We start from the raw sequence: 27,868 nt of genomic DNA, 5'->3' as shown, positions 1-27,868 counted from the left end.
ACAAAATGGTAACAAGGAGAGGGTAGGACCACTCAAGGACATGGGGGGAATTTATGCCCTCTGCGAGAGGAACTCATTCCAGTAGGCAGAGTAGACATGGGTATACTAAGGCTAAATTGCATCTATTTTAATGTAAAGAATCTGACTTGTAAGGCAGGTGAATTTAGAGCATTGGACAGCATCTGGGAATATGATACTGTTGCTGTCACAGAGGCATGGCTGAAAATGGAGCACGACTGCCAACTCAACAATTCAGGACTTTAAGGCATGACATGTGGGCCTCTAAAAGAGGAGTTGGCTTTGGAAAATTGATTAAGGAATCCTGTACTGTGGAAATGAGGGAAGAAGCCTCAGAAGGCTCTTGAAATGAGGCCACATGGATTGAGCTTAGAAATAAGAATGGTGCATTCACTCTGCTGGGGGTATACTAGACCTTCTTGCAGTCAGTAGGAGACAGAGGAGCAAATATGTAGACCAATTGCAGAGAGATGGGATTTCAATTTCCCCAATATTTACTGGGAAAGATATGTGAAAGAAATAGAAGGGGTAGACTTTAAAGCGAGCACATACAGGAGAGTTCTTTCAGCTAGAATGTCGATAGTCCTACCAGAAGAGAAATGGCAGTCCTGGATCTAATCTTATGAAATGTATCTTGGCACTAGTTGAAGTGTCAGTGGGAGAGCATTTTGGAAGTGGGGACCATATCTTGCAGATTTCAAGGTAGTTATGGTAAGGAATAAGATTATGTGGAAATTAAGGTCCTGAGTTGGGGGAAGGCCAATTTAAATATCAAAAGACAGGATGTGACAAAAGTAGACTGGGAGCAGGTACTGGTAGTCAGGTACTTCATTATTCCAGTGGGAGTCATTCAAAAGTGCAATGACCAAAGTTCTGGGACAGTGTGTTATAATAAGAGGTGAAAGCTAATCTGGGGAACCCTGGATGTCAAGAAATATTTAGAGCTGGATAAAGAACCAACAAGGCAAGACACGGTAAGTAGAGAATTGAAAACAGGGGAGGCATCTCAGGATTATAGAATGTATAGGGGTTTAATTAGAAAAGAAATTAAGAGGGCAAAGAGGGGACATGAAATATTATAGAGTCGTACAACCACATCCATGTTGAATACATTAATCCCATTTGCTTGCATTAGGACTACATGAGATCATAGAGACATAACAGAAAGTGAAGTGTGACTGGCAACTCAACAATCCAGGCTGTAGAATTTTCAGGCATGACATGCAGGCCTCTAAGAGAAGTTGGCTTTGTAAAATTGAATAATGAATCCATTACTGTGGAAATGAGGAAGGCTCTTCAAATGAGGCCATATTAGAAATAAAAAGGGTGCATTCATTCCGTTGGGGGTATACCACGGACCTTCTTGCAGTCAATACCTTCTATACTTTGTTTGTTGAAGTGTCTGTCTAAATGCCTCTTAAACATAGTAATTGTATCTGATTCTACCATTTTCTCTGGCAGCACGTTCCATTTTTTGTGCAATAAAATGTACTCCTCAGACCTCCATTAAAACACCTTCCTTTCAACTTAAACCTGTGCGCTCTGGTTTTTAATATCCCTACCATAGGCAAAAAAGACAATCTATTCCACCTACGCCTCTCATAATTATATATTCTTCTATCATGTCACCTTTCAGCCTCTTTTGCTCCAAGGAAAATAAACCTGTGCAATCTCTCTCCATGAATAAAGCATTCCAATTTAGGCAACATCCTGGTGAACACAGACACCAGACACAGCAGATTCTGGAATCTGGAGCAAAGAACAAACTGCTGGAAAAATTCAGCAGACCAGCAGTATCTGTGGCAGCAAAGGATGGTCAACATTTCGGGTCAAGTCAAATCAATTGTCTCAAGTCAAGTCCTCATGTAAGGTCTTGACTTGACACCGATCATTCCTTTGCCTCCACTAATGCAACTTGACCTCCTGAGTTTTTCCAACAGTCTTTTTGTTTTGTTTAACATCCTAGTGAATCTCCTCTCCAGTGCAATTATATCTTTCCTATGGTATAGTGAGCAGAAGTGCGCAGAAGACTCCAACTGTGAGTTAACCAGTGTTTTAAAAAGTTTAATGTAACCTCGCTACTTTTATATTCTATGCCCCCACCAATGAAGGCAAACATGCCATATGCTTTCTTTTTCAGAGAACCATGGACTTGAATTTCAAGGTCCCTGCGTTCATCAACATTCCTTAGTGCTCTACCATTTACTGTGCATGTCCTATTCCTATGTTACTTCTCATCATGCATCACTTCACAATTGTCAGGATTAAATTGCATCAGCCAATGCTCAGATGAACTTTCTATTTGACCTTTATCTTACTATAGCCTTAGACAATCTTCCTTGCTGTCCAAAACACCAACTTTTGTGTCATCTGCAAACTTATTAATAATTCCTCCTATCTTCAGGTCCAAATATATCACAAACAAGGGTCCTAACACCAATCCCTGTGGTGCACCGTTAGTCACAGACTTCCAATCAGAAATGCAGCCTTCACAACCACCTCCTGCTTCCCATCATCAAGCTAATTTGGATCTTATTTGCCAGTTGGAATTGGAATTGGAATTAGTTTATCATTGTCACTTGTACTGAGGTACAGTGAAAAACTTGTCTTGCATGCCTTTCGTACAGATCAATTCATTGCACAGTGCACTGAGGTAGTACAAGGTAAAACAATACAAAATGCAAAATAAAGTGTTACAGCTACTAAGAAAGCACAGTGCAGGTAGGCAAGGTCATAACGAGGTAGATTGTGAGGTCAAGAGTCCATTTTATCATGCTAGGGAACTGTTCAATAATCTTTTAACAGCGAGATAGAAGCTGTCCTTGAGCCTGGTGGTACATGCTTTCTGGCTTTTATGTCTTCTGCCTGATGGGAGAGGGGAGAAGAGACAATGTCTAGGGTGGGTCGGGTCTTTGGTTATGCTGGCTGCTTTACTGAGGCAGCAAGGGGTATAGACAGAGTCCATGGAGAGGTGGCTGGTTTCAATGATGTGCTGAGCTGTGTCCACAACTCTCTGCAATTTCTTGCCATCAAGGACAGAGCAATTGCCATACCAAGCCGTGATGCATCCAGATAGGATACTTTCTATGATGCATTGATAAAAATAGGTAAGTGTCGACGGGGACATGCCAAATTTCTTTAGCCTCCTGAAGAAGTAGAGGCATTGGTGTGCTTTCTTGGCCTTAGCGTCTATGTGCTTGGACCAGGACAGGCTAATGGTGGTGTTTACTTCTGGGAACTTGAAGCTATCAACCCTCTCGATCTCCGCACCATTGATGTGGACAGGTGCATGTTCACCGCGCCCCCCCCCCCCCTACCTGAAGTTAATGACCAGCTCTTTTGCTTTGTTGATATTGAGGAAAAGGTTGTTGTCATAATACCATGTGACTAAGCTCTCTATCTCTTTCCTGTACTTAAACTCATCATTTTTTGAGATATGGCCTGCTACGGTGGTATCATCTACAAACTTGTAGATAGAGTTAGAGCAGAATCTGGCCACACAGTCGTGAGTGTATTGGGAGTAGATTGGACTGAGGACACAATCTTGTGGGGCACCAGTGTTAAGAATAATTGTGGTGGAGGTGTTGTTGCCTGTCTTTACTGATTGCGGTCTCTTGGTCAGGAAGTCAAGGATCCAGTTGCAAAGGGAGGTGTTGAGTCCCAGGTCTCAGAATTTGGTGATGATTTTGCTTGGAATTATAGTATTGAAGGTGGAGCTATCATCAATAAGCAATAAACAGAGGTGTCTTTACTGTCCAGGTGCTCCAGAGATGAGTGTTGGGCCAGGGAGATGGGGTTCACCATAGACCTGTTTTGGTAGTAGGCAAATTGCAGTGGGTCACGGTTGTCTGGGAGGCTGGAGTTAATGTGTACCATGACCAGCCTCTCGAAGCACTTCATGCCAGTAGATGTCAGAGCCACCGGTCGGTAGTCATTAAGGCACATTACCTTGTTTTTCTTAGGTACCTGGATGATAATGGTCTTCTTAAAGCAGGTGGGAACCTCAGATTGAAGCAGGGAGAGTTTAAAAATGTCTGCAAATACCCCCGCCAGCTGATCTGCACAGGATCTAAGGACATGGCCAGGGATACCATCCAGGGCAGATGCTTTCCACAAGTTCACTCTCCAGAAGACTGATCTTGCATCTGCAATGATGACTGTGGGTTCAGGGACATTGGAGGCTGTCGGGGTGGGTGGTGACATACCAATCCCCTTCTGTTCAAAATGTGCATAGAATGTGTTAAGCTCATCGGAAAGGGATGTGCTATTGTCAGTGATGCTGCCCAACTTTGTTTTGTAGCTCGTTATAACATGTAAACCTTGCCATAACTGACGGTTGGTCTGGGACTCAATTTTGGACTGATACAGTCTTTTTGCATCTCTGATAGCTTATGGAGGTTGTACCTCAATTTCTTGTATAAGTCAGGGCCACCTGATTTGAATGCTGCAGTCCTGGACTTCAGTAGGGAGTGGATCTTCTGGTTCATCTCTGGTTTCTGGTTTGGGAACACTCTGATAGTTCTCTTTGGTACACAGTCCTCAACACACTTGTTAATAAATTTCATGATGGTGGTGACATACTCAGCACCTTGTTCACCTTGCTCACTTAAGTTCACCTTGGATCCCATGTGCCTTAAATTTCTGGACCAGCCTACCCATACCTTCTATGCATTGGCGATTCAAGTGCTCATCTGTATAATGTCATGAGAGCATCTGTCTCAACGACCTACTAAGGCAGTACATTCCAGGCTTCAACTAAGTAATGGGTGAAAAAAATTGCTTCTGATCCTCTCTAAACATCCTACCCCTCACCTTAAAACTATAACCTCTAGCTTTAGACATATCTACTCTGAGGAAACATTTCCTGCTATCTATCCCACCTATTTCCCCCATAATTTTGTATACTTCTATCAGGTCACCCCTCAGCATCCTCCACTGCAAGGGAAACAAATCAAATCTATCCAGCTTTTTCTGACACACTCCATGCTAGGCAACACCCTGGTGAATGTCCTCTGCACTCTCTCCAGTGCAATTCCCATAGTGTGGCAATCAAAATTGTGCACAATGACCTAAACAAGCAGTCATAGAGGTTTAATGTGAGAAGAAGTAATTTTTATGGGAATCTTTTATACAGAGAGTGGTCAATAACTGAAACTGGCTACCATAGGAGGTGGTGGAATCAGATAGAATCAGATAGTTTAAGTGGCATTTAGACAAATGGGGCTCATGTAGATGGGCAAAAAGATTGGCATGGACGTGGTGGACCAAAGGGCCTGTTTCTGTGTTGTATGACTCCCATGACATATATCAAACTCATAAAGGAAAAGAGGCTGATGTGTGGAAGTATTGAGTTGCTTTAGTATGGCATTGACATGGAAATGATGGGCTGAATGGTCTTGTGTGCTGTACACCTTTTATGATTCTATATTTCAATGATTTTTATTAATATTAACTCGATTAATATTAACCTACTGACTCAATTTCTCAACTCTTCCCACATCAAGTTCTGTTGGGCTGCCTTCATTGTTGCAGATGATGACTGTATCTCATTAGTAATAATAACTGAGAATGGTGGCACTGCTGGCAGCCTTCATATTGTCTGCTCTCCACTGTGAATTGGTGCAATCCAATTTTTAGCCCACAATGTCCCATATTTTAAATCAGTAGAAAATCAGATAAAGCTGAGCCTCTTTCAGTTAATATATTGCAGACAGTCTTAGCCTATGGCCTTCTTGCTTAAGCTTTCTGGCAACACATAAGCACCCCAGATTCATAACACGTGACAACTCGTGCAATTTATCCAGTCTATCCTTACCTGAAGCTTGTATATAAAGAGCTCACAAAAACATTGGGTACTAGCGTTGTTATCTACTGCCTTGTCAAAAGCATCAAATTGAATTTCTAAAAAAGATTCCAGCGAAGATATAATTCACTTAATGCATCCATCTCTATACAGAATTACGGAAGAGATACTTGATTAACAATGCTTAATCCACTGCAAAGAATGATACCTGGATGTATCAGACTGTTGAAGGTGAGCATTAAGAAGTGACGTTTTGAGTGTGAGGAACTTATCTAAAGTTTAAGATAGTGTGAACAAAGAGTGTGCATTGTATTATACTTAGCCAGCTAGCCCAGGAAATTGCAATATTCAAAACACTGTAAAGGCGATAAAGGGTAATTATTCTCCCTGAGACCACTTTTGACAAGTCAACATTTACTTGGGAAATAGAGAAAGTGCTTACAATCACTTGAATTGTAAGTACAGAGCAGAACAGTAGCTTACTTAAATATAACAGTTCATTGTAGTTTGATAACCTAGTACTTAAAAAAGGTATTTCTGACACTATAAAGTGATTATGAAATATGAATATTCACACTATAGACATATCAAATCATAATCTGTGAAATTAAATGGGAAAATGTTTAAAATAGACACTACAAATATATAATGTAAACTTTCATTTTTAGATTTATGACTTAAGGTAACTTGTCACTCAAACTAATAAATTGTTAATTTATGCAGTAATGGCCCATTTTAAAGTAACCTAAAAATGAAATGTATTTTTCATCAGATATTGTGATTTTATTTTTCTTAACCCCTTCTGTCCTCACAAAAAGGAAAATTCATTTCATTGTAAATGATAAAGATTTGGGTTTTTTGAAAACTGTGAGAAAACTAACATAAAAACCTCAACATCTCTCATTGAAGTTATGTGTATCTTGGTGCCCTGCATCCTATAAGTTATTGCAGATTGCATTTAATAAGTCATAATTGTCACAGTATTGATAGAGCACTGGATATTATCCACCATTGATTCTGTTAGAGACTTTCTCATTTACAGTGACAAGGCAAACACAAAATTGTTACAGCTTTCAATATTGAAAATTAAATCACATAATATCCAATTGCTAAGTATGGTGCATTATAGCCATTCTCTTTAAATGCCACTAAATAATACATAAATACATATAAGTACTGGGAATCATCATTGCAAAATGTTTTTATATATTAATATTGCTGAGAAGTTCATTTGGGATTATTTTGTGATAGGTAGGAAATTAAGTTCATCCTTGTAAGCAGCATAAAGACAGCTTCCAAAGTTGCTGTTTAATTTGTAGCATTCAGGAATACAGGCTGCAATAAATCTACAATTCTAAATAATTCAAATGCATGTGGTTCCTTCACTTAAGCTGATTATTTTAATGTGCAATTGTTATTAATGCATAACTGCTGCTCAGTTGCATTAAAGAGAGGGATGAAAATATATTTAAATCAAGAATCTGAAATGTTTAAACACTCACAGCCAGAGTAAAATTAGAACCTAACAAGAAAAAGTGGAAGATTTGAAATAGGAATGGAAAGTGCTAAAAATGTACATCAGTCCAGTTTGCACTGAAAAACAAAATTGATGGATTTATATTTTACTGATGTCTTCTAATTGAATTGTAAATTAATACTCATTTGAAAAAGCTGCATTGGTTGTAGCAGTTTGTAAATCCCACTTTAACAAGTTACTAAAACATTTTGAAGTATGAATTTTCTACATTGGCTTTGAGATAAGGTAGAGTTGCCCCGGACTGTTTGGGAAAATGAATTATAATGACCCTTTTCAATATCAATTTATTGTTCATTAGATAGTGCATTTATTGTATAACTGAGAAATATCCCAAAGTACTTCATAAACTATAAATTATTTTTCTGTTGGCCATGCACAGCTGAGGTTTTGCACATAGCAAGATTTCACAAACAGGAATTTAGATTAATAATCAGTTCTTATGATCTTTTTGATGCTGGTTGAAAGAAAAATGGGAACCACAACCACAGAAGAGCTCACTGCTCTTCAAACGTAATACAGTCATTAGCATTAAAGTGAATGACAGGGAAAGGAAGAACAATTCATGCAATTAGTATTACGTTCCCCTTCTTCTAAACCATTCAATTTAATTTTCTATAAGAATGTTTAATCTGTGCACATCCAAGAAGAAGTACAATTATTGTCTGGAATCTAATATCTTAACACAAAAATGTTAAATACCACATAGTTGTATGGTATGTGATTATTAAGTGTGCGGACATTGTGGTGACATACGATTTATTTCACCACAATCTCTCCACATTTAGTAATCACATTTCCTCTCATGCGGAACATAGTGTAATCAGTTTTCTGCTCGAGACCAATGACAATTGACCATATTATTGATGATATTAACTATCAATATTTGATGTTGTCTTTTACGCCTTATACATCACTTTTTTATAGATGCACTGAACTCACCTTCTTTACCTGACATCTTCCACATTTCTCAGGACTATTGCCGCACCTGATAGGTTCTGCGGAAAGTACAAGAAGAAACCCCACACCAAAATTTCAGCTTTGTATAAGGCCCCGAGAACTATGATTTTTCATCACTGATTTTCTGTTGCTGAAGGTTATAGTAGTTCTATAGAGTGGTCCTTATGTTGGACTACTCACACCGTGTTTTGGGCACAGTTTACCACAGTTTGCTTAAATTGTTATTTAATCCTGACTGCCTGGGTCTTTCTCTCTTTAAAGCATTTCACAAGTGCCCAAAGTATCAGCACCAGGCAATAAATACAAACTCAATACTAGACTATGCTTTCAGTGACTTCTTAGGTCACCTGATCATGACTGATGAATTATACTCTCCAATCAATGCTCAAATCGTAAAGCAAATAGAGTGGATAGAATAAGGCAAACAAAAGGAGTGGTTACAGCATGATCTGGAATTTTTCAGATGGTCAGCAGTGACACCCTGACCTGTAAACTCTTCTGTGCTGAGAAATGCATGGGACATGTTACAGGCAAGAGCTTACTTTGTAAAATGTCTCAACAAAGGCATTGTGTACAGTAGAGCAGGCCATGCTCTTTAAGTGCTGTCCATTGACAAGTTAGCAAAGAAATACAGGAAGGTTAATAGTCCAGCATACGAGATGTAGCATGTGTGTTGTAGGGGAAGGTAATACAGGAGGAGGGAGGCTGTGTGTGCATGTGCATGTGCTTAAAGGTTGACCATAAGTCCAACTGAGGGCAGAATCAGGACCCTATGTCAGCGCATCCATGGTGGTCTTGTTTTGCTGCAGAAAGGTTTGGGTCATAATTGGGTTGACAGGGAAGTGTGCTGGAGGAAATGGTCTGTTTGGGGTTAGGATCAGGTGGGAGACATGAGGGAGGCAGCAAGGCAGTAAGGAATTAAGTTTTCAACATCGATGCACCTACTTGCAGTTGGATTTCATTTCTTAGACTCCACATCCAGGGACCTGCCCAGTATCTCTGTAGCAGATCTCCTATTTGTTGTGAAGGCCTTTATCTACACAAATGGACCATGTGATCCGTGGACCACGCATGCATGAATATATTTTGCTGAAGTGCCCTACCTACATATGTTGCACATGTCCATCATAGATTCAGAAAGAAAATTGTGAACTTCATGATTATGGGTAGTTGTTCATGTTCCACAATTAGTTTAGCAATGAAATTCTATTGGATCACACACATAAATGTTGTGTCAATAGAATTTCTTGTTCACTATGTCCATTCAACATATTGATTTCATTGAAAAACATACAATGCCATAATGGTAGCCTGAAAATATCTGGGCAAACTGTCCCAAAGATTTTGAATATTGTGTGAAATGTACTATTTCAGCATGACCATAATACATTTTGCTTGTCAACCAAACACATTTGCGCATATCCACAATGGTTACTTTGAGAGTTGTGGAACTACCATACTAACTTAGTTCCACAATTCTACACTGATGGTTAAGGGCTTGAAGATGGGTGGATTTGGAAGTGCAACATAGAAAACAACTGTTTCATGTCAGTGCAGTTCACTGAACAATGTTCCTGGAGTAATTGTCCAGAATGGTGCAATTCACTCTGGAAACTGTTATAATCGTTTTCCACTTCCAGTAACATTGATCTTCATACATGTAATACTAAATATGGGAGATCTGCTACAGTGATACTTGAAGGCTACCTAACTGAGCAGACCCAAACACTCAGAGTCCAGGATTGAGAACCAGCTGCATATAAGTGTGCTGAATATTACATACTTATTCCTTGCTGCCTCCTTCAGAGCTGACCTCTCTCAGAACTTTCTCTTTACCCATCAGAAATCAGGAGGCTTGGTCATTTAAAACATCGACCTTGATGTTTATCCCAAAATATGATGAGATTGGAGTAACTTCTGAATCTTCAGCATAGATTGATAGAGTTATACAGCATGGAAACAGGCCCTTTGGTCTAACATCCCTGCTGACCAAGAAGCCTTCCTAAGCTAATGCCATTTGCCTGTATTTGGTCTGTATCCTTCTAAACCTTTTCTATCCATGTACCTGCCCAATTATTTTTTTAATGTTTCCCCTCTCTCCTTAAACCTATGCCTTTTGGTTTTAGACTCCCCTATCCTGGGAAAAAGACTGGGACTAACTACCCTATGTATGCCTTTCATTCTGTTATAAACCTCGACAAGGTCACTCCTGCGCCTCCTTCATGCCAGAGAAAACAGTCCCAGTCAATCCAAACTCTCCTTAGAACTAAAGCCCTTCAGTCCAGGCAACATCATTGTGAGTCTTTTCTGCATCCTCCCTAGCTTCATCACAGCCTCCGGATAGTGTGGCGACCAGAACTGCACACAGTACTCCAAATGTAGTCTAACCAATCTTTTGTAAAACTGTTTCTTTTTAATTGAATGGATTGAAGCTGTAAGATTCTCCCCATTTCAATATGAGATGAGGTTCACCTTTTACAGTTATGCCTTTTATTATAGCACAAGCATTTGGCAGGCAGGGGCAAAATAGTGAAAATGTTTCCATGTTTGCCAGATAATAGTTGCTGTACCAAAATCACATTGTGAACATATTTGTGAATGGACGGGCTTGTTAGATTAACAAACATGCAAGACATGACAGTGATCAAAAAGCACTTAATCTTTGAAAAAGGAAGTTGTGCATTCAGAAACACCCAGTAGTTGTTCATTACCTCAAGTGTAAACAAACAATACAGAAAGCCCTGGTATGGTGCCTTGAAACCATGTCCACTGGAATATAAGGAAGCATAAGAAGAAAGCTTCTGTCATTAAAGATGGTAGGGGTTTATTTTATAATAAATAGTTTACACTCATCAATAAAAGGGAAAAGCTTTAGAAATGAAATCCATCATTACTAATCATGGTAAGTTTGACCTTATTGTTAACATAGATGATTTGCCTCTCAAGTAGGCTGCTTTGTCCAGGATAGTGTTGAACTTCTTTGTGTTATTGGAGCTGAGCTTATCCAGATGAGCCACGTCTAAATTCTGTGCCTGGGTCATCTGTTTCATCCTTTATCTGTTTTAATGTTGCTATGATACCACTGATAGGCTTGTAAGGTCATTTTAGAGGGCAGTTAAGAGTCAACTACATTGCTGTGGGTATGGAATGACATTTAAGCCAGATCAGAAAAGGTGCCAGAGCAGTTGTCTTCAACCAAAGGACATTAGTGAACCAGTTGGATTTTTACTACAACCCAAGAGTTTCATACTTATCATTACTAAAGAATATTTTTATTATTTTTGCAGTGTTTGCTGAATTCACAGTGGGATTTGACCACATTTCTCTGGATTGTAGTCCAGGCCTTTGGGTTACTAGCTTGGTAATTTAACCAGTGCACCACCATGGAACTATATATATTAATACATCTTTTTATATACAAGTAATAGAGTGGGTTCCTTTGGGGTTATCAAGTGTGTTTAGAATGCACATTTAAAAGCTGAGTTGTATTGAATCCAATAATTAAACAATATAATTTGTGTCTGAATTGAGCAACACAAGCCAAGTAAAATCACATTTACTTGCAATTTCAAAAAAAAAAACGTCAATGTAATAGGACAGATGCTTTCTCCAGCAGAGTCTTACTTTATTAAATGTAATCAGGGTGTCAGTCCAAAGAACCCTGCTCTGTTCCCTGGAATGATAGGTTGGCAAGAGTGGAACTTTTGGGCTTTGCACTATTCTAAACAAAAAAACTTACTTAGATCTGGTTACTTGCAATATAACTGAGCTTATTTTTATTGCATATATTCCAATCAAAATTTCTCAGTTTTTATGAGACTAAAGCAACGTATTTGTATTTTGCTTTTTAGGCTAAAGCTCCTGGAAAATTGCCTCCATGTAGGACAGACACACTGATGCAGCGATCAGCCCTATTTCTTGGCATGTTAGGCTTCAGCATGTCTTATTACAGCACATGGCAAATGCATCTCCAGCAGAAATCAGCCTGAAACTTTGAAGTCGACCCCTGACGAAGTCAACGCTGCCCATTCACAGTTGAACAATGAAGTTGACGTTGTGACGTTTGTCGTCCGACTGCATCCAGTATCGTGCACAATGGCTTGTTGCTTAAAATGCAGCAACACTATGAGAGCTGTTGCAATAATTTGTCCTTGCTAAAGGAATTGGTCTTGAGCCAATGCAGAGTGTTTGCATTCTGAAATTTTGTGCTGTTTGTAATTATTTATTTGAGATGGGAATTTCAGGTTAGCTGTTTTGGAGTTGGCTGTAGAAAAAGCAGTCAATGTGCCATGCAGTGCTGCTATCGTCTGCAATGCACACTGTTTGACCAGTCTGAAATCCATTCAAGTGATTCCACTGGACTCTCCTCAAAGGACTGCAGCAACTTAAAAAAATTAAATTACAAAATAAGATAACCAATTAATAAAAGTATCTTCCTTTGATGGATGAAAATGAGCATGAGGGAAGAAACAATGAGCTAAACGCACCAGAAAAATAAATGTTTCATTCCAAGGAATCATAACATTCACTTTTGTCAAGGCCTGATAATGTTGGATTAAATTGAGGCTATTGTCTCTTCATATTTGTCTTCTGTCAATGATCAACTGAATAGTTTAAAATGAACAAAAAAATAAAGAAATAATCCAGTGCATTATTATGTATTTGACAGTTATTTCAGGAATGGCCTTTGTTTAAGCCAGTTAACAATTACATGTCAAAAGCACTTTGGCAAGATAATGCAACCAAGAACCCCTGAGGAAATGAATTATCACTGCCATGGTTGCTGGGAGAATGTAATAAGCATTTGAATGAAGGACTTCAGGTGATACTGGTAACTGAAAGAAGCAAAGTAGGGAAGAACGTAGAACATAGACTGTACAGCACAGGAACTGACCGTTCGGCCCACAATGTTGTAGCGGACTCATTATTCTAGTAATTAAATGCCTAACAAAACTAATCCCATCTGCTTACAAAATGTCCACATCCCTCCATCCTGTGCACATTTATGTGCCTATCTAAGAGCCTCTGAAACATCTCCATCACATTTGCTTCCACCACCACCCCGGCAGCGCATTCCAGCCACCTACCACTCTCTGGGTGCTTGGAATGCACTGCCAGGGATGGTAGTGGAGGCAAAAAAACATACATCTCCTTAGAATTCACCTACTCTCACCTTAAATCCATGCCCTCTAGTATTAGACATTTTGACACTGGGAAAAAGATACTGGCTGCATACTTTATTTATGCCTTGCATAATCTTATAATCCTCTATCAGGTTTCCCATCAGCCTCCGCCTCTCCAGGCAGAAAAAAACAAGTTTGTCCAACCTCCCTTTATAGTACATGCTCTGTAATCCAGGCAGCATCCTGGTAAACCTCTTCTGCACCTTCTCCAAAGCCCCCACATCTTTCCAATACTGGGGTGACCAGTATTGAATGCAATATTCTAGATGAGGCCTAACTAGTGTTTTATAAAGCTGCAGCATGACTAATAGAGGCAAGCATGCCATATACCTTCCCTACCACCCTATCAGCCTGTGCAGCCATTTTCAGGGAGCTATGGACTTGGACCCCAAGATCCCTCTGTACATCAATATTGTTAAGTGTCTTGCCACTAACAGTATACTGCTCCTTTACATTTGATCTCCCAAAGTGCAATACCTCATATTTGGCCAAATTAAGTTCCATCTGACATTTCTCCACCTATATCTGCAACTGATCTACATCCTGCTGTATCCTTTGACAGCCTTCTACCCTAATCACAGCACCTCCGATCTTTGTTTTGTCTGAGAACTTACTAACCCACCCATCTACATTTTCATCCAGGTCATTTATATATATCACAAACAGCAGAGGTCCCAGTACAGATCCCTGCATAACACCACTAGCCACAGACCTCCAGCCAAAATAAGTCCCATTGACTACCCTCTACCTTCTATGGACAAGCCAATTCTGAATCCAAAAGGCCAGGTCACCGTAGATCCCATGCATCTTAATCTTCTGGATGAGCCTCCCATGAGGGAAGTTGTCAAATGCCTTACTAAATTCCATGTAGACAACATCCACAGCTCTACCTTCGTCAATCACCTTTGTCACCTCCTCGAAAAATTCAATCAAGTTAGTAAGACACGACTTGCACTGCACAAAGCCATGCTGACTGTCCCTAATTAGACCATGATTTTCCAAATGCTCATAAATCCTATTCCTAAGAATCCTCCTCAATAACTTCCCTACAACTGACATTAGCTACTCACCAGTCCTCTGGGACCCTGTCTGTGGCTAGAGAGGGCACATAAATCTTGGTCAAGGACCCAGCAATCTCATCTCTTGCCTCTGTCAATAACCTGGGGTATATCCTATCAGGCCATTATCCCCTGGGGTATATCCCATCAGGGGACTTATCCAACTTAATGTTTTTTAAGTGACCTAACACTACCTCCTTCTTTATCACAAAATGCCCTAGCATATTAGTATGCTCTACTTTGATCTCACAATCCTCCATGTCCTTTTCCTTGGTAAATACTGATGCAAAGTACTTAGTTAGGACTTCGCCCACATCCTCTGCCTCCAAGCACATGTTCTCTCTTTAATCCTTGAGTAGTCCTACCTGCTCCCAAGTTATGTTCTTGCTCTTGATGCCTTTGGATTTTCTTTAATCCTAATTGCCAAGGACTTTTCATGTCCCCTCCTGGCTCTCCTAATTCCCTTCTTGATTTCTTTTCTGGTTTCTTTATAGTCCTCAAGGGCTGCATTTGATTTCAGCTTCCTGAACCTTACGTATGATTCCTTTTTCTTCTTGACTAAGTTCACCACTTCTCTTGACATCCCAGGTTCCGTTACCTTGCCATCCTTGTCCTTCCTTCTTACTGGAACATACCTGTCCTGTCCTCTGTGCAGTTGGTCTTTAAACACCCTCCACATGTCAGATGTGGACTTGTCCAAAAACAGCTGTTCCCAAATAACTCTCCCTAGTTCCTGCCTAATGCTCCAATTTAGTACTCTCCTGCAAGGTCCATACTTATCTTTATCTATAGCTATCTTAAAACTTAAGGAGTTGTGATCACTATTCCCCAACTGATCTTCCACTAAAAGGTCAATCCAGGTGACCTGGACTGAGCTCATTACCCAACACCACGTCCAGTACGGCCCCTCCTCTCATTGGATATCTCCATACTCCATTAAGAAACCCCCCCTGGATGCACCTAACAAATTCTGTCCCATCTGAACCTTTTGCACTACAGAGGTTCTAGTCTATATTAGGGAAGTTGAAGTCACCCATGACAACAACCCTGTTGTTTATACACCTTTCCCTAATCTGCCTGCATATCTGTTCCTCAATTACCTTGTGGGTACTGGGGGGGGGGGGGGGGGGTTTGTGGTATAATCCCTTCAGACTGATTGCACCTTTCTTATTTTTGAGTGCTACCCATATAGACTCAGTGGATGAGCCCTCCCTTATGTCCCCTCTGAGTGCAGCTGTGATATTGTCCCTGATTAATAGCGCAATTCCTCCCCCCACCAACCCCCACCCCACCTTTTACCTCCTTCTCCATCTTTTCTGAAACATCAAAACTCTGGAACATGAAGCAGATTTCTCCACCTATATGTCCCTCTCTCAACCAAGTATCTGTAAGGACCACAACATCATAGTTCCCTGTACTGATCCATGCTCTAATTCATCACCCTTACCCCAAATATAGAAGAAACATAATGAAACATTATCCCACATGAAAAAAATCAGAAGTTCAATTTTGCCTAAGGGTTCCTTCTCGTGACACCTCATGATAAAAAGATGGCGTCAAAGATCACATTGAAATACTACAAGATCAGAGATTTTTAAAATTCATTTTTATCAGAGGTGAGTTACATTGGCAAGATCCTTGTTAAATTCCTTTTCCTATTTGCTCATCAGATGATGGTGGTGCACATCCTTATTTCACCTTTCCTGTCCTTTGAATAGAATTACACAGAAAAACAAGCCCTTCAGTCTGATTTATTCATGCCTACCAAGTTTTCTCCTTGAGCTAGTCCCATTTTCCCATGTTTGGGCCCATATCCCTCTTAACATTTCCTATCCATATACCTGTCTAAATATTGTATTTGTACCCACCTCCACCACTTTCTCTCACAGCTCATTCCATGTACCCACCATGCTCAGTGCGAAAAAGTTGCCTCTCAGATCCCTTTTAAATCTTTCCCCTCTCACCTTAAATCTATGCCCTCTAATTTTAGACTCCCCTACCCTGGGAAAAAGTCTATGACCATTCACCTCATGATTTTTTTAAACCTCTATAAGATCACCCTTCAGCCTCCCACGCTCCAGGGAAAAAAGTCACAGCTTATCCAGTCTCTTCTTAGCTCAATCCCTCCAGTCCTGGTAACATTCTTGTGAATCTTTTCTTTGCCTTTTTTTGGCTTAATGACATCCTTTCTCAACCCATGCAACCAGAACTGCACACAGTATTCAAAGAGTGGTCTCACAAACATCTTGTACAGCTGCATCATGTCATCCTAACTCTTGTTCTCAATGTCGTGAGTGCATGCCAAATGCCTTCTTCACCACTCTGTCTACCTTGTCTACATTGACCTGTCAAGGAACTATGTACCTGCATCCGTTGGTCCCTCTTTTGTACAACATGTTTTAAAGCCATAATGCAGAAGTCCTGTACTGGCTTAACTTACAGAAGTTCAACACCTTGCACTTATCTGAGTTAAATTCCATTGGCCATTCTCTGGCCCACTTCCCAAGTTAGTCTAGATCCCCTTGCAAACTTAGATAACATCCTTCACTGTCTACTATACCACCATTTTTGTTGACATCCGCAAACTTACTAACCATGCTAACAACAATGTCATCCAAATCATTAATACAGATGACAAACAACAGCAGACCTAGGAACTGTGGTCACAGTCATCCAATCTGAAAACAACCTTCCACTGCCACCCTCTGTCTCCTTTTACTAAGCCAATTTTGTATCCAATTTTCTAGCCCTCCATAGAGTTATAGTGTCATAGAGTTGTATAGTACAGTAACAGGCTCTTCTGCCCAACTTGATCATGCCAGCTGTGATGCCCCACTATACTAATCCCCTATTCATCTACTTCTTTCCTTTCCAAGTAGCTTTTCAATGTTGTAGTTGTATATGCCACTACCACTTCCTTCTTGCAGCTCATTCCATATAACCACCAACCCGTGTTAAAAACTTGCACCTCAGATCTCCTTTAAATTTTTCCCCTCTCACCTTAAACCTCTGCCCTCAAGTTCTAGACTCCCCTGCCCTGGGAAGAAGATTCTGACTACCTATTCTATCGATGTTTCTCATAATTTTATTAACTTCTATAAGGTCATCCCCTCAGCCTCCTTGGTTCCAGTCAGAATAAATCCAGTCTATCCAGTCTCTCCTTATATCTACATCCCTCTATTGCAGGCAACATCTTGGTAAATCTCTTCAGCACTCACTTTTGCTATTTACATTGTTTGACCATATGTCATAGTTTAGTAGCGAGGGATTTAGCTGAGTTTTCTTTCTCGCCAGGTATCTTAGTTATGCATTATATTGGTCGAGTGAGCAAATATTAAGTGAAGCTTTACATGATGGAGTAGAGCATATGAAGAATTAAAGGGTGGGAAATCAACTTAACGACAAGACAAGGTCCTAGCATAATTGTCATATTTTTGAGCATACAGTGGAGCAAAGGAGAAAGTTTCAAAGCAGAGAAAGTATAAAGAATTAAATGAAGGATATGGCACAGCCTATGACCAAACAAGAGACACAGGAAGTATATAGGATTGTTGGGTGACTCTGCACAGCACATTGCCTTTTGATATTAACACCATAGCCAATATTTAAGGTGACAAGGAAGAAGCTGTCCTTTGAATGTGGACCTGAAAAAGAATGGCGTTTTAAAACTGCTGAAGAAGCAACTGCCTTACTTTTAGCTTCAAAGTGCCTGACTCCCCTTTGGAGCTTCAAGTATCAGTGGAACAGAATTATAGCTACCTGGAGTCTGTGGCAAAATGTACTTGGGAAACAAGTATTTTGTAGGCCTTTGGACTAGGACATTGCCAGAGTCAGTAACTAGCTATACATGTTTTGAAAAACAGCTGTTAGATTGTTATTGGGGATTGGTGGAGTCAGAATATATGATGGAAGAGGAGCAGACAATACTACGCCAGGATGTTCCAGTCATGAATTAGATACTATCTGATAGTACCAATAATAAGATTGATCGAGATCAGCAAAGCTCAACAGTGAAATGGAAATGGTACATTGTTGATAGAGTGACGAAAAGTTGAGAGACTGTAGCAGACTACATGAAGAAGTAGCTTACTTGCCAGGCAGAAGCACAGAGAAAGGGGTGCCTGAAGAATTATTCCAATCTCCTGGCTATTGGAGAATGCCAATATGAACAACTAACTGTGGCGGAGCAGATGTTTTGTTTGCAAATGTACCTGTCAAATATGTTGGGGGCAGGAAGTGGGGGGAGCATGTGTGGAAGCTATGGTTTTTAACCCCATGTTATAGATTATTCCACTTGATACTGGAAATGGACAATGGTGAGTTGATGGCAATGGCATTGGTACTATGGCAAACTCCAAAGCAGAAAGATTCTGCAGCCAGAATATGCACAGATTCCTAAAGCAGAAGAATTTAAATATTTAGGTTTGTGGGCTCATGAAAAATCTGGACAACTAGGTGTGGAAGGGACTCATTTGTGAGTAGGGAGTCCTACTATAGTAGCTATCAGGAAAATTGTGCAGAAATGTACCTCATGTTCGACGCCATAGTCAAATATGGCAAGTGCATTATGTGGAATCCTTACCTTAACAAAGGGGCTATCAATACATATTGAAAATGGCTGACACTTAGTCTGGGTTTTTAATGAATGAAAAATCCTACTGTGAATCCAAATCAACAAAGTACTATCAAAGGTTTAGATCTATCGATGAAATTACCTGGTCTACTTATTGAAATAAATCTCATAATAGTTCACATTTCACAGAGCAAGGAGCACAATAATGGACTGTGGACAATGGTGTACAGTGGATTTTCTGCATTCCACATTACTCCCAAGCCTCTGGATGGATTGAATGGGTAAGTGGATTACTGAAACAACATGTAGCACATCCAGGGGTGGATAGCAGTTTTAAACCAGGCTGAGGTTAATCCCAAGAACAGAGTATACCAAAAGGTCACTTTTAAAAAGACGAGAATCCACAAATTGCAAGAGGCGTGCCAAGTAGTGATCATCAATGAACAGTTATTTCGTAAAGGGGGAAAGGTGTGGGTATATTACCTGGGGAACCCACCAATAAGAATGAAAATAGTTGCAGAAGGAGAAGGAAATACATATTAGGTATTATTCTCTAACTATGTTAAACCTTTATATATTAACAGTGGGAAACTGAAGAAATGAGAATGAAGAGGCAACCATATTTGGAAAGTGTAATTTTAATATTCTTCTTTCCCGTAATAGTCACTGATTTGACCAACAGGATGGATTGTGGAATAGCCTGAAGAGGATGGGAAATCTCATCAAAGTCGTCAGAAAGATATAAGACAAGATTATTGCTTAATTTGTTTAACTATCCAATGGAGATATTTTAATTATACTTGCCGTATTATTGGTAATAATCTTGTTTCTCTTCTGTAAAATAAGGGACTTTTATAAATGATGTGTTTTAGAATATGTAGTAAAGGGAACTATGGGTCCAGTAAGTAGAATGTAAACACCAAGGAGTGGAAGGTTGTATGATGAGGAAGATGCCAAGAACATTGCAATTGGTTTAGAATAGTGATATTGTACATTTTACTTAGATTATTTGAAGTCTTGTGAAGTCTAGTAACGACCACTATGCCAAGGGTGACAACTATGCCAGTCCTAATGCAGGGTCTTGACCCAAAATGTCAACTTTTCCTTTGCCTCCATAGATGCTGCTTGACCCACTGAGTTGTTCCGGCAGTTTATTTTTGCTCCAGATTCCAGCATCTGCAATCTATTGTGTTTCCAAAAGTGTGGTAAATACTTTGACAGCGCGATTAAAGGTGCTTACTATAGGGATTGAAATTGTTATAGAAAATAATTGCCACATGACAGGAAGTTGTTCATGGGTATCAAAGAATGGGATTTTCAACTGAATGCACTTCTTTAGTTTTTTGGGTAGGGTGTTGTTCAGAGGATCATAAGGAAGAGAAGAGATATGTTTGCATTTGATTTTTCTGGAGTTTGTTTGTAGCCAAAAGGTTATAAGAACACCATTTTCTCTTGTGATTTGTTTTCTGGATTAATTAAATAGACTTCTTTGAAGTGTGGGTGATGTCAAGGGCTAAAGTAAGCTATCACACTTGCTGTTGTTAGTGGTCTCTGACAGTAGAATGCTTCAATTGTGCCAACTGTTATTTTCCTTGTTATTAATTGTTTATGTGTCATTATTTAAACAAAATACTTTCTAAATGTGTTGATTGAACTTCAACCACATATCAAACAAATACTTTCTGACATAGGTTTGGGTTGATGGTTTGGGAATATTTGCCTTAAAGATTCTGCTTGGGGTTTGTGATGGACATGGGTGTACATTTAATTAGCAAAAAAAATTCCTTGAATTCAATCATTGTTAATCCAATGTGTAGTAAATAAATTATGATCTCTAGTTTGTCAGAATGGGGTAGTTATCCAGGATATTTTTAATAGCCCGTCTGCCCAATGTCTCTATTTGCGCACAACTATCCAATATTTACAGCAAATATATGGCAGAAAGCTATACATTCAAAGAGTTGACTTAAGGTGTGATGTTGTATGATTCATGATCATAACTAGCATAGCTCTGTGCCAGTGGGTTGAGATAGGTACTGAGCTATCCTAGAGAACTTAATACCCCAAACTGGGATGATGGTTTGCTAACGATTTTTAAAATATGTAGCTTTCCCTGGTTTGGGGCTCTTCCTTGCCCAAGTGTATTTCAATTGTTCCTAACTTCTGAATTGTTTCAAAATGTACTCAGTTTCCCTTTGTTTCTTTATGGAGCTTGGTGTGGTGTTCTGCTTTAATGCCTATTTGCTTCCAACAAGTGCTGTTGCAGGTGATGTGACTTTGCACTGAGCCACCTGGAGACTGGAGCTGTGGATTATTGGGCCTTTATTGAGCACAATCTGACATGAAGGGGCAACATAGAACAGTACAGCACAGGAATAAGCCCTTTGGCTCACAATATTGTGCCAAACTAATTAAACTAGTCATTAAATGCCGAAGGAAACTATTCCCTTCTGCCTACACAATATCCATATTCCTACATCCTCTGCACATCCATGTGCCTATCTAAGAGCCTCTATTGTATTTGCCTCCACTACCACCCCTGGCAGTACATTCTAGGCACCCACAACTGTGTTTAAAAAACAAATTGCCTCGCACATCTCCTTTGAACTTAACCCCTGTCACCTTAATTGCATGCCCTATATTTCGACCCTGTGGAAAAGATATTGTCTGTCTTCTCTATCTTTGCCTCTCATAATCTTAAACTTCTATCAGGTCTCCTCTCAGCATCTGCCACACCAGAGTAAACCACCTAAGTTTGCCCAACATCTTCTCATAGAACATATCCTCTAATCCAGGCAGCATCCTGGTAAACTTCTTCTGCACTCTCTCCAAAGCCTCCACATCTTTCCTATAATGTGGCACCAGAATTGAATGCAATACTCCAGATGGGTGTATAAAGCTGCAATATTACTTCCCGACTCTTGAACTCAATACTTCAACTAATAAAAGGCAAACATGCCATATGCCTTCTTTACCACCTTATCAACCTGTGCAGCCACTTTCAGGGAGCTATGGACTTGGACCCCAAGATCCCTCTGTACATCAACACTTAAGGGTCTTGCCATACTGTCCCTTTACATTTGATCTCCCAAAGTGCAACGCCTCACATTTGGCCTAATTAAACTCATCTGACATTTCTCTGCCCATATCTGCAGCTGATCTATATCTTGCTGTATCCTTTGGCAATCTTCTACCCTATCCACAACACCATCAATCTTTGTATCATCTGCGAACTTACTAACAATGCCATCTACATTTTCATGAAGGTCATTTATATATATCACAAACAGCAGAGGTCCCAGTACAGATCCCTGCAGAGCACCACTAGTCACGGACCTCCAGCCAGAATAAGTCCCATCAACCACTAACCTCCGTCTTCTATGGACAAGCTAATTCTGAATCCAAATGCCCAAGTCACCATGGATCACATGCATCTTAATCTTCTGGATGAGCCTACCATGAGAGAAGTTGTCAAACACCTCACTAAGATCCATGTAGGCAACAACCACAGCTCTAACTTCATCAATCACCTTCGTCACCTCCTCAAAAACTCAATCAAGTTAGTAAGATATGACTTGCCCCTCACAAAGCCATGCTGACTGTCCCTAATTAGACCATGGTTTTCCAAATGCTCATAAATCCTATCCCTAAGAATCTTCTCCATTATCTTCCCTACCACTGATGTGAGACTCACAAGACTATAGTTTCCAGGATTATTCCCATTTACTTTCTTGAATAACAGAACAACATTGCCTTCTAGCCAGTCCTCTGGGACCTCACCTGTGGTTAGAGAGGACAAAGCCCCGGCAATCTCATCTCCCAATAACCTGGGGACTTATCCAACTTAATGATCTTTAAGAGACCCAACACTATCTCTTTCTTTATCTCAAAATGCCACAGCATACTAGCACACTCCACACTAATCTCACAATCCTCCTTGGTAAATACTGATGCAGAGTACTCATTTACGACTTCACCCACATCCTCCACCTCCAAGCACATGCTTCCTCCTTTATCCTTATCATGGCCCTTCCTGGCTCTCCTAATTCCCCTCTTGAATTTTTTTCTAGTTTCTTTATAATCCTCAAGGGCTCCATTGATTTTAACTTACATACACTTGCTTTTACCTCTTGACTAAATTCACCACCTCTCAAAATCCAAGATTCCCTTACATTGCCATCTGTGTCCTTCCTTCTTACTGGAACATACCTGTCCTGTACTCTGTGCAGTTGGTCTTTAAACACCTTCCACATGCCCTAAAACAACTGTCCCCAGTTAACTATCCCTAGTTCCTGTCTAATACCCTTGTAAGTTGCCCTGCTCCAATTTAATACTCTCCCGCAAGGTCCATATTTATCCTTATCTATAGCCATCTTAAAACCTGAGGAGTTGTGGTCACTGTTCCATAAATTTTCTCCCACTGAAATGTTAGTCACCTGGCTGGGTTCATTTCCTAATACCAGGGAGCCCCTCCCCTCGTTGCACTAAGGAGATCCTAGTCTATAGTGGGGAGGTTGAAGTCACCCATGACAACAACCCTGTTGTTTTTACACTTTTCCCTAATCTGCCTGTACATCTGTTCCTCAAAGTCCCATGGCTATTGGGGGGTCTGTAGTATAATCCCTTCAGAGTGATCGCACCTTTCTTATTTTTGTGGAGCCCTCCATTATGTCCCCTCTGAGTGCAGCTGTGATATTGTTCCTGATTAAGGTAAAGGGGGTAAACCCCCTCCCCCCTTTACCTCCCTCTCTACTTTTTCTAAAATATTGAAACCCTGGACCATTAAGCATCCAGTCCTTTCCTCTATCAACAAAGTCTCTGTAATGGCCACAACATCATAGTTCCATGTACTGATCCATGCTCTAAATTCATCACCCTAATCCCTAATACTCCTAGCATTAAAATAAACACACTTCAACCCATCCGTCCTATTGTGTCTATTATTTTGCTCCTGCTTGTTCCCCCTTACAGATTTACTGGTCATGATATCTACCTTCATTTCAATCCCTCCACTCTCTGACTTGGTGCGCTGTTTCTCATTCCCCTTCCAACCTCATTCAAACACTCCCAAGAAGTATTAGTGAACCTCTTAGCCAGGATATTAGTTCCTCTCCATTTAAGGTGCAACCCGTCCCTCTTGTATAGATTGCCCCTGCCCCAGAAGAGGTTCTAATGATCCAAGAACCTGACCCCTGCCCCCTGCCCCCTGCACCAGCTCCTCAGCCACACATTCATCTGAGCTACCTTTCTATTCCTGCCCTGACTAACATGTGGCACCGGGAGTAATCCAGAGATTACTACCTTTGAGGTCCTGGTTTTCAGCCTCTTTCCTAACTCTCTGTGCTCTCTGCGTAGGACCTCTTCCTCCTTTCTATTGATGTTGTTGATGCCAATGTGCACCATGACCTCTGGCTGCTCACCCTCCACCTTGAGATATTCTGCAGCTGATCCAAGACATCCTTGACCCTAGCACCCGGGAGGCAACACACCATCCTGCTGTCTCTTTTGTGGCTACAGAAGCTCCTGTCTATCAAGTCTCTTTTTACTATTGCTCTGCCTGACTTTGTCCTTCCCTGCTGTGCTTCAGAGCCAGCCACAGTGCCACTGACCTGGCTGCTGCTTCTGTGCTCTGATTGGTCATACCCCCAGCAGTATCCAAATGAGTATACCTGTTTCTGAGAGGAATGGCCACAGGGGAATCCTGCACTGTCTGCCTGCTTGCTCAACCTTTCTTGGTGGTCTCCCAGCTATCTGCTGCCTGCACCTTAGGTATGACCACCTTACTAAAATTCTTGTCTATGATGCTCTCAGCATCCTGGATGACCCTAAGTACATCCAACTCCAGCTCCAGTTCCTTAATATGGTCCTGATGGGAGAATCTATTGATAGTATCTCTATATACTTAAAGTGCATCAAGTTTTTTGTTATTCAACTACAAATAAACTAGCAGTGATTCAATACAACTTCAGAAATAACAATTACATAGATTACTTCAATATTTTAAAAGCAGATAAATGGTTCAATTGAATTACATCTTTACAGTGGGAGTCCATCTTAACTGACAAGAAAAACTCTGAATATTCAAGTCTCTTTGGAAATATAGTCACCAAAAACTTCCTCCTTTACTTCAATCTTGTGAGGGGCAGCTCTCTAGATGCACAAGATGGCAAATGTTGATTGATACAACAATAGTGACGATGACTCCTGGACATTAGCATAGCCATGGACAGGGATAGGAGCAGATGATATGGGAAAGTTTTTAAAATGGGGAAGGGCTATTTACGCTGGCATTAGGCAGGAACTTGGGAGCGTAAATTGGGAACAGATGCTCTCAGCAAAACTCATGGTAGATGTGTCGTCCTGAAATTAATTTTCCCTTTCTGTCCGCTGTAAGTAACACAGTGCCACGAGGTTGATTCGAACAAATACCTTTATTGGCAGTGCACCACTAGGAGAATTCTCTTCAGCACTCACTAAGAGTCGCTTCCCGAGTTCTCTTCGCACAAAGGGCAGACAGACATTCGTACAGGAATTGTCATGCACATCCCATGCATACGGCGCCGCGAGTTTCGGTCAAGCTATAGAGATCCCGAGACAGCTGTCACACCTCTTATAATCAAGGCATTCAAAGGCAGGTATCACCCTTCATTGTTTAGACCAAGCCTCCACCTCGATGTTAATTACACTCAGTATCACCACAGTCTGACATAACTCGAAACAAAGGCAGTTAACATACTTAACATTCCAACCTAACTAGTGGGTCAGCAGCTTGCTAGTCCTTGCTAGAGAAATATAAATGCATATATATATATATTTTGTTTACCAGTTATAGGTATGGTTGCAATTCTTAACCCTTCACTTCGTCAGATGGAGGTTGTTTTGGGACCACTTACATGGGGTTCTGGATAGGTTTGTCCCACTGAGACAGGGAATGTATGGTAGGGTGAAGGGATCATGGTTGACGAGGAGTCGAACATTTTTTCAAGAGGAAGAAGGAAGCATGCTTGAGGTTTAGGAAGCAAAAAGTAGACAGAGGTCTTGAGAGTTATAAGGTAGCCAGGCACTTAAGAAGGCACTTAGGAGAGCTAGACGGGGACATGATAAGGCCTTGGCGTGTGGGATAAAGTCATTCTACACGTACGCTCAGGGATAAAGAGGGAAACATGCCTGGAGGTGGAGGAGGGAGGGGAGATCCTTAATGAATCCTTTGCTTCAATATTTACTGTTGAAAGGGACTTGGATGAATGTGAGGTCAGCATAGAATAGAATAGGATAAGATAGGGGACTCTATAGTTAGGTGGGCAGACAAGCGATTCTGTGGGTGCAGGAAAGAAACTCGGAAGGTAGTTTGCCTCCCAGGTGCCAGGGTCCTGGATGTTTCTGATCATGTCCAAGATATCCTGAAGGGGGAGGGAGAACAGCCAGAGGTCATGGTACATATTGGTACCAACGACATAGGTAGGGAACAGAATGAGGTCCTGAAAAGAAACTATAGAGAATTAGGAAGGAAGTTGGGAAGCAGGACCTCAAAGGTAGTAATTTCCGGATTACTGCCTGTGCTAAGTGACAGTGGATATAGGAACAGAATGAGGAAGAGGTTAAATACGTGGTTGAGGGATTGGAGTAAGGAGCAGGGATTCAGTTTTCTGGATCATTGGGGCCTCTTTTGGGGCAGGTATGACCTGTTCAAAGAGGACGGGTTGCACTTCAATCCGAGGGGGACCAACATACTGGCGGGGAGGTTTGCTAAGGCTACTGGGGAGAGTTTAAACTAGAATTGTTGGGCGGTGGGATCCGTACTGGAGAGACTGGGGAGGAGGTGTTTGGCTCTCGAGTGGAGGAGGCTAGGAGTGGGTGCCGTGGGCAGGTGATAAAGAAGGGACGTGTTCAGACAGGCTTGAGATGTGTCTATTTTAATGCAAGGAGTGTTGTGAACAAGGTGGATGAGTTTAGAGCTTGGATCGATACTTGGAGCTATGATGTGGTGGCAATTACGGACACTTGGATGGCTCTGGGCCTGGAATGGTTGATTCAAGTGCCGGGTTTTAGATGTTTTGGGAAGGACAGGGAGGGAGGCAAGAGAGGTGGGGGAGTGGCACTGTTGATCAGAGATAACGTCACGGCTGCGTAAAAGGTGGACGTTGTGAAGGGATTGTCTATGGAGTCTCTGTGGGTGGAGGTTAGGAACAGGAAGAGGTTGATAATGGTGCTGGGTGTTTTTTATAGGCTGCCCTATATTGAGGAGCAGATAGGGTTATTGAGGAGCAGATAGGGAAGCAGATCCTAGAAAGGTGTGAGAATAACAGAGTTGTTGTGATGGAGGATTTTAATTTCTCAAACATCGATTGGCATCTCCAGACAGTGAGGGGTTTAGAAGGGGTGGAGTTTGTTAGGTGTGTTCAGGAAGGGTTCTTGACACAGTATGTAGATAGACCTACAAGAGGAGAGGCTGTGCTTGATTTGATATTGGGTAATGAACCTGGTCAGGTGTCAGATCTCTCAGTGGGTGAACATTTTGGTGATAGTGATCATAATTCTATCTCCTTTACATTAGCACTGGAGAGGGATAGGAACAGACAGGCTAGAAAGGTGTTTACTTGGAGTAAAGAGAATTATGAGGCTCTCAGGCAGGAAATTGGAAGATTAGATTGGGAACAGATGTTCTCTGGGAAAAGTACGGAAGATATGTGGCAAATATTCAGGGGATATTTGTGTGGAGTTCTGTATTGACATGTTCCG

General features: G+C 40.8%; 2 long non-coding RNA genes across 2 annotated transcripts in view; one reads left to right on the top strand and one right to left on the bottom strand.

The window, feature by feature from the left end:
- The window catches only part of LOC127575464 (uncharacterized), a 29,572-nt gene extending 18,502 nt beyond the window's left edge, over positions 1–11,070 (bottom strand). Inside the window, exon 1 of the long non-coding RNA XR_007957068.1 lies at positions 8,298–11,070. This is a non-coding gene — a long non-coding RNA (uncharacterized LOC127575464). The remainder of the gene's footprint in view (positions 1–8,297) is intronic.
- LOC127575463 (uncharacterized) lies at positions 5,690–12,966 on the top strand. Its single transcript, XR_007957067.1, has 2 exons — positions 5,690–6,052; positions 12,167–12,966. It is a non-coding gene; the product is annotated as an uncharacterized LOC127575463 (long non-coding RNA).
- The last annotated feature ends 14,902 nt before the right edge of the window (positions 12,967–27,868 follow it).

This window comes from Pristis pectinata, chromosome 10, assembly GCF_009764475.1.
Source record: "Pristis pectinata isolate sPriPec2 chromosome 10, sPriPec2.1.pri, whole genome shotgun sequence".
NCBI lineage: Eukaryota > Metazoa > Chordata > Chondrichthyes > Rhinopristiformes > Pristidae > Pristis > Pristis pectinata.
The sequence above is the reverse complement of the archived record's forward strand: the minus strand, read 5'-3'. Positions and strand labels throughout refer to the sequence as shown.